The 19,064-nt window shown below is 30.0% G+C and overlaps 1 protein-coding gene across 15 annotated transcripts in view; it reads left to right on the forward strand.

Moving 5' to 3' along the window:
* Positions 1–19,064, forward strand: part of LOC147816935 (uncharacterized) — a 266,782-nt gene that overhangs the window by 207,669 nt on the left and 40,049 nt on the right. For 3 of the 15 annotated variants that reach the window (XM_087152933.1, XM_087152918.1, XM_087152922.1), the window contains exon 1: positions 18,017–18,738. The exons of 1 other annotated variant lie outside the window; for it this stretch is intronic. The gene's annotated coding sequence lies outside the window, so the exon portion shown is untranslated. Of the gene's footprint in view, positions 1–18,003; positions 18,739–19,064 lie in introns of those variants that run through there. 11 more of the 15 variants (XM_087152938.1, XM_087152942.1, XM_087152915.1 and 8 more) reach the window with 10 other exon arrangements.

Genomic DNA, 19,064 nt, shown 5'->3' on the forward strand with positions numbered 1-19,064 from the left:
TTTTTGTGATTGCTCAGAGAGGTTTAATTCATTGTAAATAGAAAATATCTCGAAGTTTCTAGGCAATAGATAATTTTTAAGCTGATTTCTGTCTGAAAAGCAAAAAAAAAATTATTTTAATTTCCTTTGAAAAGAAAATTTGAATCGATTTATAAATTATTTATGATATTCTAAGTTTTTAGAATTTAAATACATGAACTTTTTATCTGATATTGTTTAGATTATGCTGTTTTTGCTAAATTTGTTAGAGGATTTCATACTAAAATCAAATTAACATAACTTATTGCAGCTATATACAATATTTTAGGAATGATCATTTTTACAGCTTTAACCCCTTGGGGACGGGTGATTCACGAAAGCATTCGTACAAAATCAGAATCAGGATGCAAATAAATAAAAAACGATAGCTTAAATGCAGGCGTTGCTAATTTCACAGACTTACTTTGCCTTGAACTTAATTATTGTTAGTTTAAACATATATATAATCAATGTTAGTTCAAAGTATAACTAAATAATTTTATTTTGAACTAAGTAATGGTGAATTAAATAAATCAAACAATTATAACCCAGCCCACAAATAAACTGCTAAAGAATTACTTTGATTACCAGTTTTATCTTTTCACCCTGGTTGATACTGTTTTATGCTGTCACGTATTTGTGACAGTCGGCACGAAAGGGTTAATCGAGTCTTCCAGGCAAGAAAGTTTGAGGGGAAAAAAGTGCTTGAAAAATAAAATGTAGATTGTGAATGTGCATTAGAATTACTATACAAAGTTTTCTGTAATTTACGATATTTCTTTTTTCTATAACTCAAGGAATTGCTGAATGTTTAGTGGCATTTTAAAGACATTGAAATATGTTATGTTTAAGAATAAGATATTGAAATAATATACTGCATATTGTATGATTCGTTGTTTATAAAATCGCTTCATTCTGCTAGATATTTAGGTTACATGGTTTTCTTTGGATAAAGATAATTAGCAAATAGCATCCTCATGTTTCGATGCATTCTGAAACTTACGTTCGCAATTTCACCATACAATGTCGCACAGCATATTCTTCAATTACGATAAGCTACATTTACCACCAAATACTGCTACTATGATTATTTATGTTTTCTTATATATATCTGATACTCTCCTTTTAAACAGAGCTAGTAAGATCCTTAAGATACTGAAATGGGGCCCAAAAACTCAAAAGATAAAATATTTAATTTTAGTAACTCAAAATATCCGGTCTCAAAATTTTAATTTTTAAGTTAAATATAACTTTTACAATATTGATGCTCTTACGTTTTTAAAGACCACATGAATCCTGTTAAAATATTAAAATGCATATGTTTACTTTAACGAGTGTAAATTCCTTATCAAAATAATGATCAAAACCCAAATGTAAAACAGTATAATTGACGATAAAAACTCAACTGGCTTCAAAACATATGAAGAGGGAAGTAAAAGTCGACATGCTTCGAGCGTTCAAATATAATCGCCCATTCTCAAGACTTGTCAGGCTTGAATAACTTGTGACTTTCATTATTGGACGCTCAAGACATGTATACTTTTATTATCATGTATTATTTTTTTTAAATCAATCAAGTTTTTATATTTTTGATTCAGTTTCTTGGGATTATCCATTTAGTTACAAAACATATTAAATTATTTCACTCGATATTAAAATAAGTTTTGAAAAGGTATTTTTTTATGTATCGATGCCAAAGTTTATTCTACAAATATTTTAGGGTATGCTTTCGGAGTATTTTGATCGAGTTTATTTTTACACCCATATTTGCTTTAAATTATTAAATAATTTGCTTAAAATAAATTATTCAAGCTACATGATCTAATGCATTTATAGTACAATAGTAAACGGGGCTTCCATCGCCTATTTTTAACCTTAGTACCGTTATCATTAAATAAATAGAATAAGCTTAGATAAATAATAAAAGCTAATTTTTTCCTTGTTTTAATTTTCAAGGAATAATATGTTTCGATCAAACAGATTTCATTCTGGAAATAGCGAAATTATTGAGTTGGTCCCTTGGAGTAATATTATTCTTATCCTGTTTTGACGAAATATAGGAAAAATTAGTTTTCACATTTTCTGGAAAAAGTATGTTAGCCTTCTTGACACGTTTTTTTCTTTTTTTACTAAAATAAGTTCGGAAATTGCGTATTTTTTAGAGCATTTTTTTGAAATCAGATGACTCTAAAATTGGCGCGGCTTCGGGATCTTCTTACAAATTTCAATTTTTAGTATTTCCTACTTAACAAAATAAGGCATTTTACTGATAACAAATTATACTACAATAATATTTTGGGAATCCTGCTAAAGTAAAAAATGAAACAAAATAGTTTAGTATATTATCAGGAAAAAAATCTACTTGGTATCATAAAGAAAGAGTAAAAGATATAATGAAATAATTAGTGAATCACACGTGATCAGATAATTAAAAATTTAATTTCACAACTAAGATGTTAGGACGACATTTAAGATACTGAGATATTTTAAGACGCTTAAAAATTTGGCTACGTATTCGACAGCTTTTTATGTTCTGTATCTTTATACTCTTTGTAGTGACTTATAAAACATCAAAACTATTTTAGATAATCTATGTTGAAGTCACGAGAAACAAAAAAAGTACAATCAATAATTTATACGCTTTTTTTTAAAAAAATAGTGTGCTTAGTAAATAATCAGCTGTTTTGCATTAAATAATTTTAAACAGCGGAATGTTTGTAATTTCTTAACAAGGTTTTATTCTTAGCTAGCAGACAATAATTCTTTTTAAGAAAACTTGACTATAATTTAAAAAGGAACTTTATTTTAAAGAAAACCTAAATTAAAGAACTAAAAAAATTGATTAGTATATTAATGAAGAAATAATAAACGTAAAAGGGTAAAGAATAAGATTATTAAAAATGTCAAAATTTACTTAAATAATTGGTAAAATAGTTCTGCGACACACTTGTGAAACACTTCCGGAAATTTCTTTTAAGATTAAGACGATATAGGGTAAACCAACCAGTGATGGAACACACCCCAGTAAAAGAACATTTCATAGATATTTCTTAAAAATAAGATTTTAAACGTTTTAATTTAGATTGATTGGCAACAGTAGCTTACTACCTAACAATAGGAAGTCATCTAACAATGCATTGAGTTACCTGGTCTTAGAGTCTTCTCTGGAAAAAGTTTTGAATTTGTTAGTATTTGTTCAACGCCTTGTTTCCTTGACACAATTATATGGTCAGTGGTGGTAGTTATCCGTTTAAAGTACAATTAATTGCGTATAATAATGCTTTTTTTCTCATTGTGAAAAAGAGAATTCAAAATATAGTTATTGAAGTTACGTTTCATTTATTTCAAGAATCATAACATAAGCAAGTACTGAGATTAGGGGGTGCTTATTAATTCGATTACCAAACGATGAAAAACCAATGAATAAACAAGTGTTCCTTCATTGGGATTTTTTCAAGTTAATGAAAATAAAAGAAAAATTTCAATTTCTCTGTACTTTTAGTCATATTATACATCAAAATTATGTTAAAAGTACAAAAAACAACTTCTAACCAGTGAAGGAACAGGCATGTTTCTTCACTGGGAATAGATTTCCCAGTGAATGAACAGTATGTGTGAAATATGATTTTACATAGATAATTAATAGTTCTGCGATATAGAGGACACCTAAAATTCAGTTAAATGTTGTTTAAATAGTTCCTATAACAATTTCATTTCAAAATGCAAATTTAATTGCTAAATTTATTTACAGAATTATAATAATAATTTATTAATTATTTATCGTTATAAATGTAGTGATTAGTTATTACATCATACCTTAGACACCTTAATTAGCTATGTTTACCCACTAAATATAATAATAAAAGCTTGAATAGAAAATTTCTTCGCAGGCCTCTGTGCTAATAATTAGCTAAGTTATTATCTTATTGCGATCTTTAACGTCCAGACGGGAACTGGTAGGAAAAATCCATTTAAAAACAATCATCCAGGTGAAAAATGGGTGAAGTTTTTTTTTAAGGCGACATCCACCGATAACTCAGTGCAATGCGAAGATAATTTCAAAAGGCAAAACTTCCCTTAGAAAATAATATTCGAAATACTGGTTTTAAGAACTTTAGATGAATCTTTAGGAGGGAAGTAGCTCTGGCATCCTTTTAGAAAGTGATTGCATTTACAATGCGAACGAAAAGAGAGTTGAATACTGCCCTTAAACGGGAAAAATCCTTGGCCCTAAAAATTATAAGGATTTATATTCTTAAGTACCTAGGGAAGAAAAAGTACCTCCATTGGTAGTTTTTCCTTACTGTAGAACTCTTTGAGATATTACAGAATAAGTCCCTGCTATATATTTCATTGGAAAAAGCGATTCATGAAATGAAACAATGAGCGCAGCAACATTTTACAAATATATTGCAATATTAAAGAATTAATGAAATTAAAAAAATGAAAAACATTTTTTTTTTGAATTATGTATTCAAACACATTTTACTTTCCATTCCATGACTGAAAAAAAAGTAACATTTTCCACGTTAACTGTGATTATAAGTTGTAATTCCAAAAAAAATCTTATTTTTACACATTTGTGTGGCCTATGGATTCCTAACGAGCATCAAACATTCTCTAAATTAAGTGTTCATTCTCTGGAAAATTTAGTGTTTATTCACTGGTAAGAACTGTTCCTTCACTTGGTTATCTTACTACTTATTATTTAAACCACCAAAAGCTTAAAACAATATTATGTAAGCTATCTAAATTTTTTTTACGTAATTTGTATTTAATAACAAATATGTCGCCAACATCATTTAGTTAAAATTACAAATTTTGAAATTTTTATGATTTTTTCTTAAAGGCAAGCTAAGCTTAAGTGTTCCTTCATTCGTTAATTTACCTTATAAGATGTTGAGAAATTTGCGATGTTGTGAGAGATGCTTAAAAATGTTGACTACGTATTTCTATTAATATTTATAAAATATATATTCAAGAAATTGATAAATATATTATTCCAAATCTATGCATACGTATGTATATTATTGAAATTGTATCAGTTATTGAAAAACAAAATCAAAAAATAAAAAATAATCACATTAAATAAGCACAATCTGGTGTATAATCATATTATATCAGAAGATCATATCATATCCTATTTTATAAAACTAGACATTCCTTGAATAAAGTGTTTTTTATTCAAAATGTTTTATTCAAATTTCTTTACTTAATTGCAAATAAATTATTAAGCGACTAAAAAGGAAACATTTTATTTTAAAGTTAGAAAGAAATAAAAATAAAAAGATTAGCAAACGATTATTAGCGAAAAAAATATGAATGAAATTTTACACTACGCGCGCGAAATCAAGTTCCTCGCAAGTTTATCACATTTTAATATTAATCGCCCCATTTAATCATTTCTTTATTGTCGCCAAATTATTTTTTTAAAAATAATTAATTTTAACTTTTTTCAGCTTCTAGTAAATAGAAACAGTTGAAACTTTAGATTTGTCAATTGAAAAATATGTAGATTAATATAGTATAAAAAAATTCATAGCTTATAATTCAAAATGTTTTCATCCTCAATTTAATTAAATAATAAAAAATAATTAATAATTATTAAATATTATTTTTTTCATGAAATTATCTTTGGGTAAATGAGTTTAATGAGTGGGTGCAATTTTCTTTAAATTGCTTTATTAGTTTTGAAAATATGACTAAAAACGTAAAAAGTGAAATTAACATTAAGGGGCACGAACTTTGAATCGCTCTCCTAACCAAACTATGGGGACCATATTTCCCAGATTGCGGCTACCCCCTATATTTTGAAGGTTAAAAATCCAAATATGTAAAAAAAAATGTATGTTTATTCAGAGAAAGTACGTTTTTGTGTCCGATTTCGTAACTTAATTACTAGTTAGCACTATTTAATTAGCATATTTGAGGTCACCCCCAGGAACCATTAAGATTGACACTTAGTTCGTGAAAATCCGATCATTAGAACGAAAGTTATTCAGGGTGATTCGTTTTTTTTTTTTTTTTTTTGCGGACTGTACATATTAACAACAGATATTAAAATTCAAAAAAAAAATCGCAAGGTGCGATCAGACGATTATTGGCAAGCCTTTTTTTCATTTAAGCTAAAAAATCTTCTTTCATTGTGTCTTAAAATAAATAATTAGATTGATGACAATAAAAAACTCTTTACTTGTATCAGGAACTGGATAGTTGTAATATAGCAAATAATATTGATCTTAAAGTATTAATGGTACCATATTTTTAGCAAAATAAACTAATAGTTTCAATAATTTTTAATATATTTTTATTGATGTTATAAAATATAAATCATCATTATAGCAATAAATAAAATATTGTGCTTCATTTAACTTTGAATAAAATGTCCCCAATGACAAAAAAGCTTTTTGACAGTTATTGAGTCCGGGTTTTCGACAGATTTTGTCAAATTTCGAAAGTTAATGACAGGTTTTTGATATGCTATTTCAAAAACAAATTTTTGACGTCAAAAGCCCTGACCTTAATGGTACCCATAAAGACTAAATTCCCATTAATAAACATATTTCCCCTGTAAAAAGGTCAAAGAAGTTAGCCCTTATGATGTTTTATATTCAAAATATGGAAGTTAAAATAATAATAAATAATTTACAAAAGAAAATAATAATTAAATGAAGTAAAAATAATCACAGGTTACTCATGGACAAAATGGTAGTTGTCAAATTTTTTTTCCAGGTTGAACTGTAGATTAGAATTTATGATTCCTAATTGAAAAAAAAATATCTCTCAAATGATTAAATTCTCTTTTATTAACAACTCAAGAAATATTTATGGGATCTCTCTGGTCCCATATCTTAAAAATAAACTTACCACCTTAATGCATAACAAAATTAAAAGTGAAAAAAAAAAAGAATTAATCGTTATGTCAACGCATGCAATGACGACACACATGCGAACTGATTATATATATATATATATATATATATATATATATATATATATATATATATATGTTGTTATATATATATATATATATATATATATATATATATATATATATATACATACACGCTGTCTTTAAACGCACATTTCTTTCAAGGCATAAAGAAATACAATTATGAAGTTTTTTTTTTATTTCTTTGCGAATTTAAGAAAAACCATTATGTGAATAGAGTGCAAAAGTTATAATTTAGTCTACTCACTTGAACTCAAAGAAGAACGAAGAAAACTTTTTAAACAGCTTTATTTCTTTCTTTTTTTTAAAATTTCTTTTTTTAAATTTTTAAGAAAAAAAAATCTTGCCACTACCTTTTTATTTATCTTGATAATTTGGGGTAGATTTACTTAGTAGAGTGGTATGACACGTTTCAGCAATAAATAAATTTAAAAAAAAAATATCATTTATTTTTGAAATTTGAGGTCAGGTTTACTTCTCTGTACGTAATCGCAAGTTAACGCACGAAATTAAAGGCAGTACGACTGCCAAATGTTTCTACCAACGCAAACATTGGCAACATTCCATTTTTTATGCATATCTTCATTTATCTCTGTGGACCCCACTTTAATAATCAGAATTTTATGAAATTTTATTTGAGGGGTAGTTTTTGCACACTAAAATCGAATGCAAATGATATTTTTTTCAGAAAATGCGCGTTTTTTCATCAAAATAAGAAACTATGATTACAGTTAACTGTTGTATACAATTTAAAAGATTTTTTTGAGTTATTGTCATAACACTTTGCAGAATGACAATACAGCCACCCTTCAAAAATTTTCAAAATCATTTTTTTTATTGCTGATTTTGAATAAAAATATGTACGCACACATTTACTGTATTTGCATAAGGTATAGAATCGTAATTTTTTGTAGTCGTATACTTTGATTACAATAATCAAAATTACTTGTTACGATTACCTGGAATCACATATTTTGATCCTTTATAATGTTAATTACACGCAATCATTCTTTTATTGTTATTCTTTGGACGCACAATAACTGTTGTAACTAAAATTATGGGGAATTGTAATCTAGATTTCAAGTAATTTATTGCTGTAATCTACCATTGTAATCACGATTACATCTGTAATCAAAAATATGATAAGGTGATTACGAGTAATTGATTGGTAAAATTGTAATAATGAAATCAATATATTTACATTTCGTAGATACATTTTATCTCTACCCTGGCTACTGGGATAGAAGTGTAGTTTGACAGCTATATTTTATGTTGTACTTTGGGTGATTATTCTTATTCTGACAACCCCTAATTGTTTAGATTCGTCACGTGACTTATATATCGTCAATAAAGCTACTTTAAAATTCCATCTTTTTTGATAAATTATAACTATTATTATTGAAATTAAACTTCAAAATTAATTATATCTGCATAGTTATTATTGTTATAACTATTTAAGTCCCGCAGTGGACTGATCGTTAAGACACGGTTCCCAGCAGATCACCGAAGTCAAGCATCACTGACTAAGGTCAGTGTGTGGGTATGTGACCACTTGGATCAGTCTTCGTAGAGACCGAGGGTGAGCGGTATTGGTCCTCGTTAAACTGTGCTACCGTAAAGTGCTCGATTTCGCGCGCAGGTCTATCTTACCTTTATAAAATTTGGGATCGTCGGGCTACCGAAGCGGGGGTGCCATCCCCTCCGCAGAGGATCAAAATTGTGATGGCATGTCTTCGGATCATCCTCCGGGATGTTTCCCAGACCGTCGCCAATAGCTCATTGTGCAGCTCTAGTGCGACGTAAATTAACAACAACAACAATATAACTATTTAAATTGATTATTTTCTAAAATTTTCGAATCTTTAAATTATTTTTTAAAGTGAGTAAGTACATTTAACATTTTACTAGAGTTGAATTTTTTTTAATCCAATATGCATTAAATCTTAAATGAAATGCTCTGTTAGCAAATGCTTTTTCTGTTCAAATGATAACTTTATTTGATCCTTATTTTGATCTTTTTTGAAGTTTATAATTTAAAACTTTTGTGAAAATTGTAGTTAAAATTTGTAGTTATCGTTAAAAACTAAGCAGAAATTTGAGTTCAAAAATTGATCTTTCATGTAATTTCCGGCAAGTTAATAGTTACTGTGTATCTGTTTAGAATTTTTGCAAAATTAATGCAAATTTATACAAACTGATCTTCTAATCTAAGCAAATCTGTAAGAATATTCCTCAATAATTTAGTTTTATAAAAAAAAAGATATCTACGCATGCCAACTATCACGCTTTTTGCAAAATATTTTATAGAGCGGTGAACATCTAAAAACCAAAATTTTCAACATTTAATCAACATAAAATCAACATTTTAAGCGCTGCATATGAATTTCTCATTTACATGTATTTTTGCGGAAAATAAGATTAAAAAAATAAATAAAAAATAATGCATTCAAACATAAATAAAACTACCACTAGAATAAATTTTTACAAAAAACGTAGGAACATAGTAGCCCTGTTCATATAATGACCTTTCATAGTTTTCTTGTCCGGTAATTAGAAGGCATCCGAAAATCATATTTCTATCTGTTTAATTAACAAATAATTAAATTTTAGTTTAAGCTTTTTTTCTATCAGTGTAGTATCAAAACTTAACATATCTTTCTTACAGTTTCCTAAATTTAATTTTTTTTTAAGCCCCACTTATTTTCTGTTTGGAATTTTCGCAATCTTCATAAAATCCGAAATTTAGATATTAATGTATTTAGACGTTGAAGAGTCGAAAAGAAATAACATATGAATTTTAGTTGAATCAAATTTATATTAGAAGCTATGAAATATTTGAGGTCCACTTTTTTATTAGTACTCTGAGATCCACTTTTCTTCGAAGAAGAAAAAGATCTCGAAGTAAGTATCTAATTTTTTACGTTAAAAAAGTGAAGGTAAATTTCGCCTTTTCATAAGCTTCTTACAGACGCGATTCAGTAGATCAGCTTGCGAAGGTACAGAGGGCGCACTGTTCTACCCTAAAGTGCTCGACTTCAAATATAGGCTATCAAAAAGAGAGTCGTCTTTTCTGTATAGGATCAAAATTGTGGTTATTTTTCCTAGAATGTTGGCCATTGTGAAGCAACTAAATAAAGTTTTTTTTTTTACATTTAAACTAGGATAGTTGGTATGCGTTTCTACAAAAAATTTTAATAAAAGTCTTAAATGAGATTGCATTTAAATCGTGAATTTTCACTTCAATTGTGAAATTCCAGAATTGAAAACAGTTGAAATAATGGGAAAGCTTAAAAGAAACTACAATGAATACGTTTCTCAAAGGAGTGGGAAAATGGAATTGCGGAAGGCAAACTTTTAAACTGACCTCGCATTTTTATCACTTCTTACAGGAAAAAAGCTTGTAGAACTGTTTCATCGTAATGTTTGATTTCAGTGGTTTGTTTCAATGCAACCAAATTTATTCCCCTAAGTTAATTAAAAAAAGATAATGAAAATGAATAAAAAGTTTCATTTGTAATAATTTTCTTAATTCCAATATATTCACCAATAAATTCCTTGGAATATTTAGGTATGTAATATGTTTAGGTAAACTCATACAAGAAGTTTAAATTTACTCTTTTTCTGCAACGGTTTTTCGTAATTTAAATAGAATAATCTCTAAAGCACCTTGCTTGGAAATTTCGATTAAAGTATAAAAATCCAATCATGACTATAAATATAATTTCTATAAATTTGATTTTAGTTTTTATTTCTATGAAATCCTCATATAAATGAAGTGAACAACATGAGACGAGCCTTTTTAAATCCAGTAGCCCATAGTCAAGCACACGTGATTTCAATTTGGAAAGTTTTATTTACATTTTCATAATGGCTGTTGAAGTTTCGTTTAATGTCTCACAGACGTTGACATTCAATGTTCTGATTTATTACTATTCTATCTGGTTTAATTAAGCATGAAAATATCTGCACGTTTTTGGCTTTTTTGACAGAATATCGCTGATGAATAACTGAGCTCTGGGGTTTTGTTTATGTATGTTGATGGAATGGAAAAGAATGGGATGCTTATTGCTTTTTTGGGGTGTAGATTTGGGATTTGCTAAGTAGTATTTTGGGTTCGAATCCCAGTCGATACGAATTCCGCATCCGGATTGCACCGACCACAGTGCTTACGTAAAATATCCTCTGTGGTAGACGTATCATGGGTTAGAGTCCCCTTTCCGTCAGGCAAACCTTGGGAGGTTCTCATGGTCTTCCTCTCCATGTACCGCAAATGAGGGTTAGCTCCACCATGCATGTTTTGGGTCAGTATGGCAGTTTCTTTTTCTTTCTTTTGTGAACATTTTAATTCAGTAGTTGATTTTAGATGAATTTTTAAATGAAATTAGGTTTAACGTTTAAAAAAAAAACGAAAACTAGATTTGTCAAGTATATTTTTCGAGTTTAGGCAAAGTGCTTCTTCTTTCTTCGTTCGCTAAGGAAAAATAGGAAATAAAATTTCAATTATTTCACAGAGTTCAATATTCATATCTTTTTACTTAATTTTTCAACTCTAGAAAAAAAAATTAAAATAACATGTTTTTGATATTTTTTTAACTTTATTATTTTTCAGACAAATTTACTTTTTTATGATAAATTTTTCTCTCAAATCGATGAAGATAGTTTTGTTTTAATTTGATCAAACAAAGAGTTCTGAATTTTCTGGAATTGAGAATTTTATAAATTTCTGAAGATATTTAACTTCTATATAATAAACGTCGTAGAGTTGTACAAAACTAATGCTTTATGGAGAATTCATTATAAGTCTAACTCTTTAATATTTATAATCATCACTAATAAATACCATTGTTAAAGCTATTAGCTAAATAAACTAAATAACGAATAAGTTAATTAAGTTATATCTAGTAACTAAAAACATACAAAAAAAGTGCAGTGAATCAAATTCCTATTTAAGTTAGTACTATTTGTAATCTGAAATTGTTTTTACAAAAGAAATTTTTAAAAAAATCGGGTAATTCAAGCAATAAGTAATATTAAAAAATAATGATAAATAAGAATTCATAATATTGTAGACAGAAAAAATAATTATTGAATGGATAAACCAGAAAAAAAAAAGAATTATAGTGAAAATCTTCTTGAATTAAACTCAGTGTTTCGTTGATAAGTAAGTAATATACCTCTAGGAAGCAGTATCATTAACGATGATTTTACTACTATTCAAATTGTGCCTTCAATTCACAAAATTAGCTTTTATTATTTTAAGGGAAAAACATTCTTAAGGTGTACTTCTAATATATAAGTAGCCTTGTACTTTTGAACCCAATCCAGAAAGAAAGGAAACTCCTGGATCCTTCGTGGGGGACGTTTTGTTGAAATTAACTCACATTTGAGTTACAGAGTGGAAAACCACGAAAACCTCTCACGATTAGCCTGACTGCTAGGGGACTCTAACCCATGATCCGTCTACCACTGAGGGTATTTCACTTCAGCGCTGTGGTTTGTGTGAGCCGGATGCGTATCGACTGGCCCTCGCTGGTATTCGAATCACCTCATTTTGAGTCGAGCACTCTATCCTCTCAGCCCTCACGGCTTATGTGCGACAATTTTGTTTTATAATCATCGTTGAACAGCTGACCCAATTTTCATTTACGACTACTAATTTTCTACTCCATAGAGTTGTAATTTTATCCCTCGTCTCGAAGACACGGGAACTGCGGGATAAAATATTGGGAGGAATTCGCTTTAATGTAGGACTCATTGATGGAACTAATTCCAAATTTACTTTAGAAAAACTACCACGGTTAGCCCGATGGCAAAGGGACTCTAACCCACGAACCGTCTATCACTGAAGATACTCTAAGTTAGCACTGTGGTCGGTGCCAGCTGGGTGAAGAATTCCGATATCGCTTGGATTCAAACTCGTTTTACTTCATTGGAAAGCGACGACGCATCGGGTTCATGAGGCAGCAATTGATGATTTCTCATATTCCTGATAATGTCTGTCGAGTACTTTCAATCAAGTTTTAAAGCGTTTGTACAGCAAGGAATGTAGTCAAGGTTGTACTGCAAGGAATGTGCCTTCAACTATAATCAAAACTGATGGAATGTTTTAGAGACCTATCAAACCTCAAAATGAACCAAAACTGGAGAGGATCGAAGCAATTTTATAACAAGCTGCAAAAAAAAAACGGCAAAGTAAATTCTGTAAAGTAACAAATTTCGTAGGGTTAAATAACAAGCCTTGAAAATAGAAGCCTATTTCTGAAACATGTCGACTGTTATTTTCAGTCTATATATTTTCTGAAGAGAATGAAGTTTTTTTAATCAAATATCTTTCCGTTTTAGTTTATTTAATCATAATAAAGTTGTATTTATAGTTATTATAATGCATTATCTATAATATTTGTAGAAATGAATTTTATGAAGAAGATGGCTGCTTCCTGTCTGTCAGGATTCAGGTAAATGTTCGATTATAAATTTATTTATTTATTATTCATTAAATTCTTCAATAAATGTATTTATACAAATGGAATGCAGTAAAAGAAAGTAGCTCTACGAAGGAGGATTTAGAAGGGAAGAAATTTAATTTCTACAAACCTTTATAAAGTATTAAAGAAGCTAGTATATTATTTTTCAGATAAGAATATATATTTTTCATAGATGATAACAAAGGACAATTCTTTCTGTGTGTTATACATAAAATAATATGAAGAGTATTTAAAGATGAGGCAATTTGCGGCATCACGATGAGGATAAAGTAAAAGTTCTTGTAAAAAGAGTTGTAAAAATGTATTAAAATTATTTTTTTTTAATGTGATGACGTTTTACTGAATATTTTTTAAAATCATTTTCCTTTCAATGTTGGTTTATGTTCTTGGTTATGTTATGTATATAAGGGACATTCAAATGAAACCCGGTCATTAGTGTAAAGTAACGGGAACAATTTTATTAACTCACAAATGTACTTATACATAGTACACATACTCAAAAATAGTCGCCAAAACTGTTAGCACACATTCATCCCATTGCGACACTAGCTGGTCTATTACATCTTAGAAGAAGCTAGTAGGCTGCTGTCGGATCCAGGCCTGGACCCAGTCACACACCTCGTCGTCCATTTTGAAAAGATATCCTTGAATAGCTTGTTTCAGAGATCCAAAAACATGAAAGACGCACGGTGAAAGGTCTGGACAGTACGGTGGATGTTCCAGCGTTTCCCACCGAAACTCGTTGCTCCTGCTTACTCGCCTGCATGTTCCGTAGTGGACGATAACTTGCATGACCACCTTCTCTTCGACGTGCAACCACACTGTCGCTATGCAACCTCAAACGTTGCTCATACGTCAGCCTCTCTACCAATAGATGGTGCAGCCATACACGCAGTTACGTGGCTCCCCATGACGTCTAATGCAAAGTTAGACGCATTGACCAGGTTTCATTTGAAAGACTCTCATATATGGTGGAAAATACAATTATATTGTGGAATTTTAGTGTTGGATTGGCTTAAATTAGTTATTATTTTTTTCTTTCATTAATTTACTTCTGTACTTATTAGAAACGAAGAGAAATCAAGATTAGAAACGGTTTACTTATTTTAGTAAGAGTCAGAAATGTTTTCTGAATGTAATATGAAACTACAGAATTTCAGTTAAACAAGCTTACTAACCAGAGTTTCCTTTTTTTCTTTAAATTTGATTATTTATCTTTATCATAAACATCTGAAATTTATTTATATACTCGTAGTTACTTATTAGATTGTAATAGTTATCCGTATTTTCGCATTTAGTGCACACATAACAGTAAAAAATGAAATAAGTATAATAAAATGTCCAAATAAGTATAGAATAAGGCTAAGAATGAAATTCAAGAATCTTCAAATCCATGAATGAGCAAATTAATAAATGAACGAGTCAGTGGATAATGAATCATTAAATTGAAAAAAAAAAAACAGTTAATCGATGTATCAAAAATAAATTACCATATTAAAAAACGGATAAAGTGAAATAAACCAAAATTGAATGCATCTGATTATCAGTCAGGGGATGAAAGCAAGAAAAGATGAATTAAATTATTAGTAGGAAAATGAAACAGCGAATTACTGAATTAGAGTATTAAAGAAAAAATGAATCAATGAGAAGCGAATCAGTAATCAGTGATTCTTTGAACTTCTAGTCGATTGAACTCTTAGTCGCATTCAGTAATTGATTCAGTATTAGTCGCATTTATTGATTCAGTAATGTGTTGATTCTCTTTCATTTTCGTTTACATATTTATCGATTCAATAATTCACTCACCTGTTAAATCACGCATTCGATGATTAAGTCTCTGATGAATCGATTGTTGATACATGCATTCTCTTATTTATCAATTCATTAAGTCAAAAGTTTGCTAATTTATTGAATCGCTGATAATCATTGATTGACGACTTTATTAATTCTCTGTTTCATAAATTTGCTCATTCATTGTGTCTATGATTGATTCACAAATTTATTGCTTCAGAGATACGAATTAGTGTTTCGTTTATTTTTCTACGCTAAAATTATTAATAAATTTTTATCAACAATTATAAATGCAAATTCACAAAATGCGATAGTTCTTAAATATAAGTTTTATTTCTCAAAAAAAAAAACAAAAAAAAATTTATTTTATTTTTTTCAAAAAATAATATTTAAATAAAAACATAATGAGAAGCAATCTAGCAAGCTGGAGATTATATTTAAAAAGAAAAAATGAAGAATTGCTATTATTTAAATCAGCGTTCGTGAATTCAATAATATCATGAACCACCAAGTTGAGAATACAGTCAAACCTCGCTATAGTGAACACGGTTTATAGTGAATTCCCGGATAAAGTGAACGAAATGTTCGTTCCCTGCCTTGCTGCACACGTATAATGTTATTTTTTGTAGATATAGTGAACCAAAGACAGAAGAGAATTTGGATAGTATGTACTTTTTTTCATCTTATTTTCTTCATTTTTTCGCAATAATTTTGAAATGTCTACCTCAAAACAAATACATATACCGATTTTTAAAAACCATCTATAGCATGGAATGTAGCAATATGCATTTTTTCTTGTGTGCTTCATTATTGAATGGGTTCAGCATTCAAAGAAGCCGCCCTCTTCCAATGTCTGGCCCAGTGGCCCCCATCCCCCCCCAAGCTTTTGGGTGCATTATTGGGCAAATTCTGAATTCCCCCCCCCCCCCCAAAAAAAAACTATTCGTTTTATTTAGAGTAAAAATTCCTCCCCCCCCCCAAGCTTTAAGTGGGCGCATCGTGCGCAAACCTTCCCCCCTGATGGGGGCCCCTGGTCTGGCCACAAGTGATTCAAGTCAAAGCCGATGAATTTGCTAAGCGATTGGGTGAGATTACTTTCAAGTGCTCGAATGGCTGGTTAGACAGGTTTAATAAAAAGCGGAATAACATAAATTCTAGAAAAATTATCGGAGAGTCGGGAAGTGTTTCAATATTCGCGATATTGAGAATTGCTCATCAACTAAAGATAACTAAAAAAAATTTTTGCACGCAAGACGTATTATTTTTCAGTCATTTTTGTATTTCGTTCTATGTGTCAATAATTTAAATAATGCGTAATAAAAGGGGGGGGGGTTTGGAACCATTAGTTAAAATCGTTTGCGGAATGGTTATAGAGAAGTCCCGGTTATAGTGAACCGAAATTTCTGTCCTTTGAACGCTCACTATAGCGAGGTTCGTCTGTACAAACTTTAATTATTTCATTTTTTTTAATGTAGTGACAGTTATGCAGTTCATCCAGATAAGAGTTTTCGCTCACATCCCAAATGATAACATTGGTTTTCATAAATGAAATATCGTCTTTTCGATATTCTGCCCGAACAACATAATGCGGTGATTGTACACTTCACCACAGTATCCGCATATCTCACTTTCCCCCACCCCCGTAATTATAATAATATACAGTTATGAGTTATAGATATTCATTAATTGCGGCTTGAAAAAAAATAGTGGCATTGTTGGCAGTCACATTGTTACCATAGCGACGAAGAAAGTGACAGTGACCTTGAATCGCCAATTTTAACTACAAGAGAGGACCCAAAATCGGATATAAAAAAAATTACAAGAGAGGGCTAGGATAGCCTAGTTCGTAGGATACTGGGCCCATGTCGAAGAGATCGCCGGCCGATGACTCCCCGTGTAGTAAATAGTGACTGATGCCCGTTAAATCTGTCAGGTCACAAAGTCCTCCATGTTCCCATTACAAATCAAAAACTCTGGGGGTACTGATCCAGGAGCTCCCTTGTTTTCTAGAATGTGATCAAAATTACAAGGATACAGAATTGAACATTGGTAATCGAAACCCAGAATTAGGTCAGCTGTTCAACGACGATCATAAAATAAAAATGATAGTATTGAGCCGTGGTGGCTCAGGGGATAGAGAGCTCGCCTCCCGATCAGGTAAACCTGGTAGGATACAATTGCTGGTCGATACGAATTCCGCACCCGGCTCTCACCATCCACAGTGCTGATGTGAAATATCCTCAGTGGTAGACGAATCATGGGTTAAAGTCCCCTTGCCGTCAGGCTAACCGAAATAAGTTTTCGTGGTTTTCCTCTCCATGTTACGCAAATGTGGGATAGTTGCACCAAAGAGTTCTCTACGAAAGCAAATTTCTCTCAATACTTGATCCAGGAAGATAATCAAAGGTAATTTTTTAGCAACTAATATTTTTCTGGAAATCGGCGATAATTTTATTTCAGTCAAAATTGTCTACGAGTTGTTTAGGAAAATTGGTGTTATATTCGAACATTTGACTTCAGTGATCTGCCTGGGAACCACTGCGGGACATATATATACCAGGAAATAGGAATATTTGGAATAAAATCCAGGGTAAAAGGATTCGACCAGCAACCTCTACACTAAAGCTATTTATTCTTATTTCTGCTCCCTTTCAAGATGTTTACTTAATAGGTTGCTGCGCGCTTTTATCTTACCCCTTATAAAATTTGAATTCCAAGGAAAACTAAAAACGTCATAGAAAACAAGTAAGCTAAAAGCGTAAATATTTTCGCACAAACTTTGGAAATTGGTTCTAAACCAATACTTTATTTTTACCATTTAAATTTGCTATTAGTTTGGATTTTTAAATTAAAGAATTCAATTAAAATAGAAATGCATTTTTTTTAAAAATAGTATCTACCTATTTCAGGGTACACAATCTTTTTTAAATTCACGGCTACGTGTATTGTTGGTTGACTAATGAAAGGTCGCATACTCGAGTATTTAGGCATGTTGGCGACATTTATTGTAATTTTTATATAAATAATATTGTTTTTGGCGCTAAATTCTTTACATGCGTTGACATAGTTACATATTTGCATATCATTTGACTGTTTCTTTTGCTTGATCTGTTGAATGTGCCTTCTGAATGAATCAATTTAACTTAATTGTAATCGCCCTGTTAATGTTAATTTGTGTGGAAGTTCTGTTATTTGTTCTGTTGAATACGCCTTTTGAATGAATCGTAACTGGTGTGATAGCCCTTGTGTCTGTTCTGCTAGATGTTCCTTGTGGATGAATTGTTAAAGTTGAATTATTATTGCCCCAATGAATTTAATTAATTTGCATGTTTATGCAATTATGTAACCACGTCAATTAAGTCCAACGAAATTAGTTTTAAGCGTTTTCAATTTATTATTAAATTTAATATATTATTATTTCGAGTAGCCGTTTTAATTTAAAACGTCATACTTACTGTTTGATTACTTTTAAGGAAGAGTCTGTAGTAAAAGGTATGTGTACAAAAATTGTATATGGATATCATCAGATCGAAAAAATTATGGATTTTTGTTTTTTTTTAGGTGGATTCTGCACTTTTTATTTTTGAGCTAGTTTTAGTTTCAAATTTATTATAAATGTTCTCCTTTCTTTTGAAGTGATAAATAAGTAATTTGTTATTCTGTAACAAAGTAAACAAGAAATTTACTAAGGTAGAAATTATTAATATAAGAGATAAAAATTTAAATAATTCATTAAGTAGCTTAAGACAGTGGTTAATATTCAAGGACCTTGATCTTTTATTTATTTATTTTCTTAATAAATTTGCGTTTATTGTGTA

This window comes from Parasteatoda tepidariorum, chromosome 1 (assembly GCF_982258835.1).
Source record: "Parasteatoda tepidariorum strain Cologne lab strain chromosome 1, Ptep-v5.0, whole genome shotgun sequence".
In the NCBI taxonomy this organism is placed as follows: Eukaryota; Metazoa; Arthropoda; class Arachnida; order Araneae; family Theridiidae; genus Parasteatoda; species Parasteatoda tepidariorum.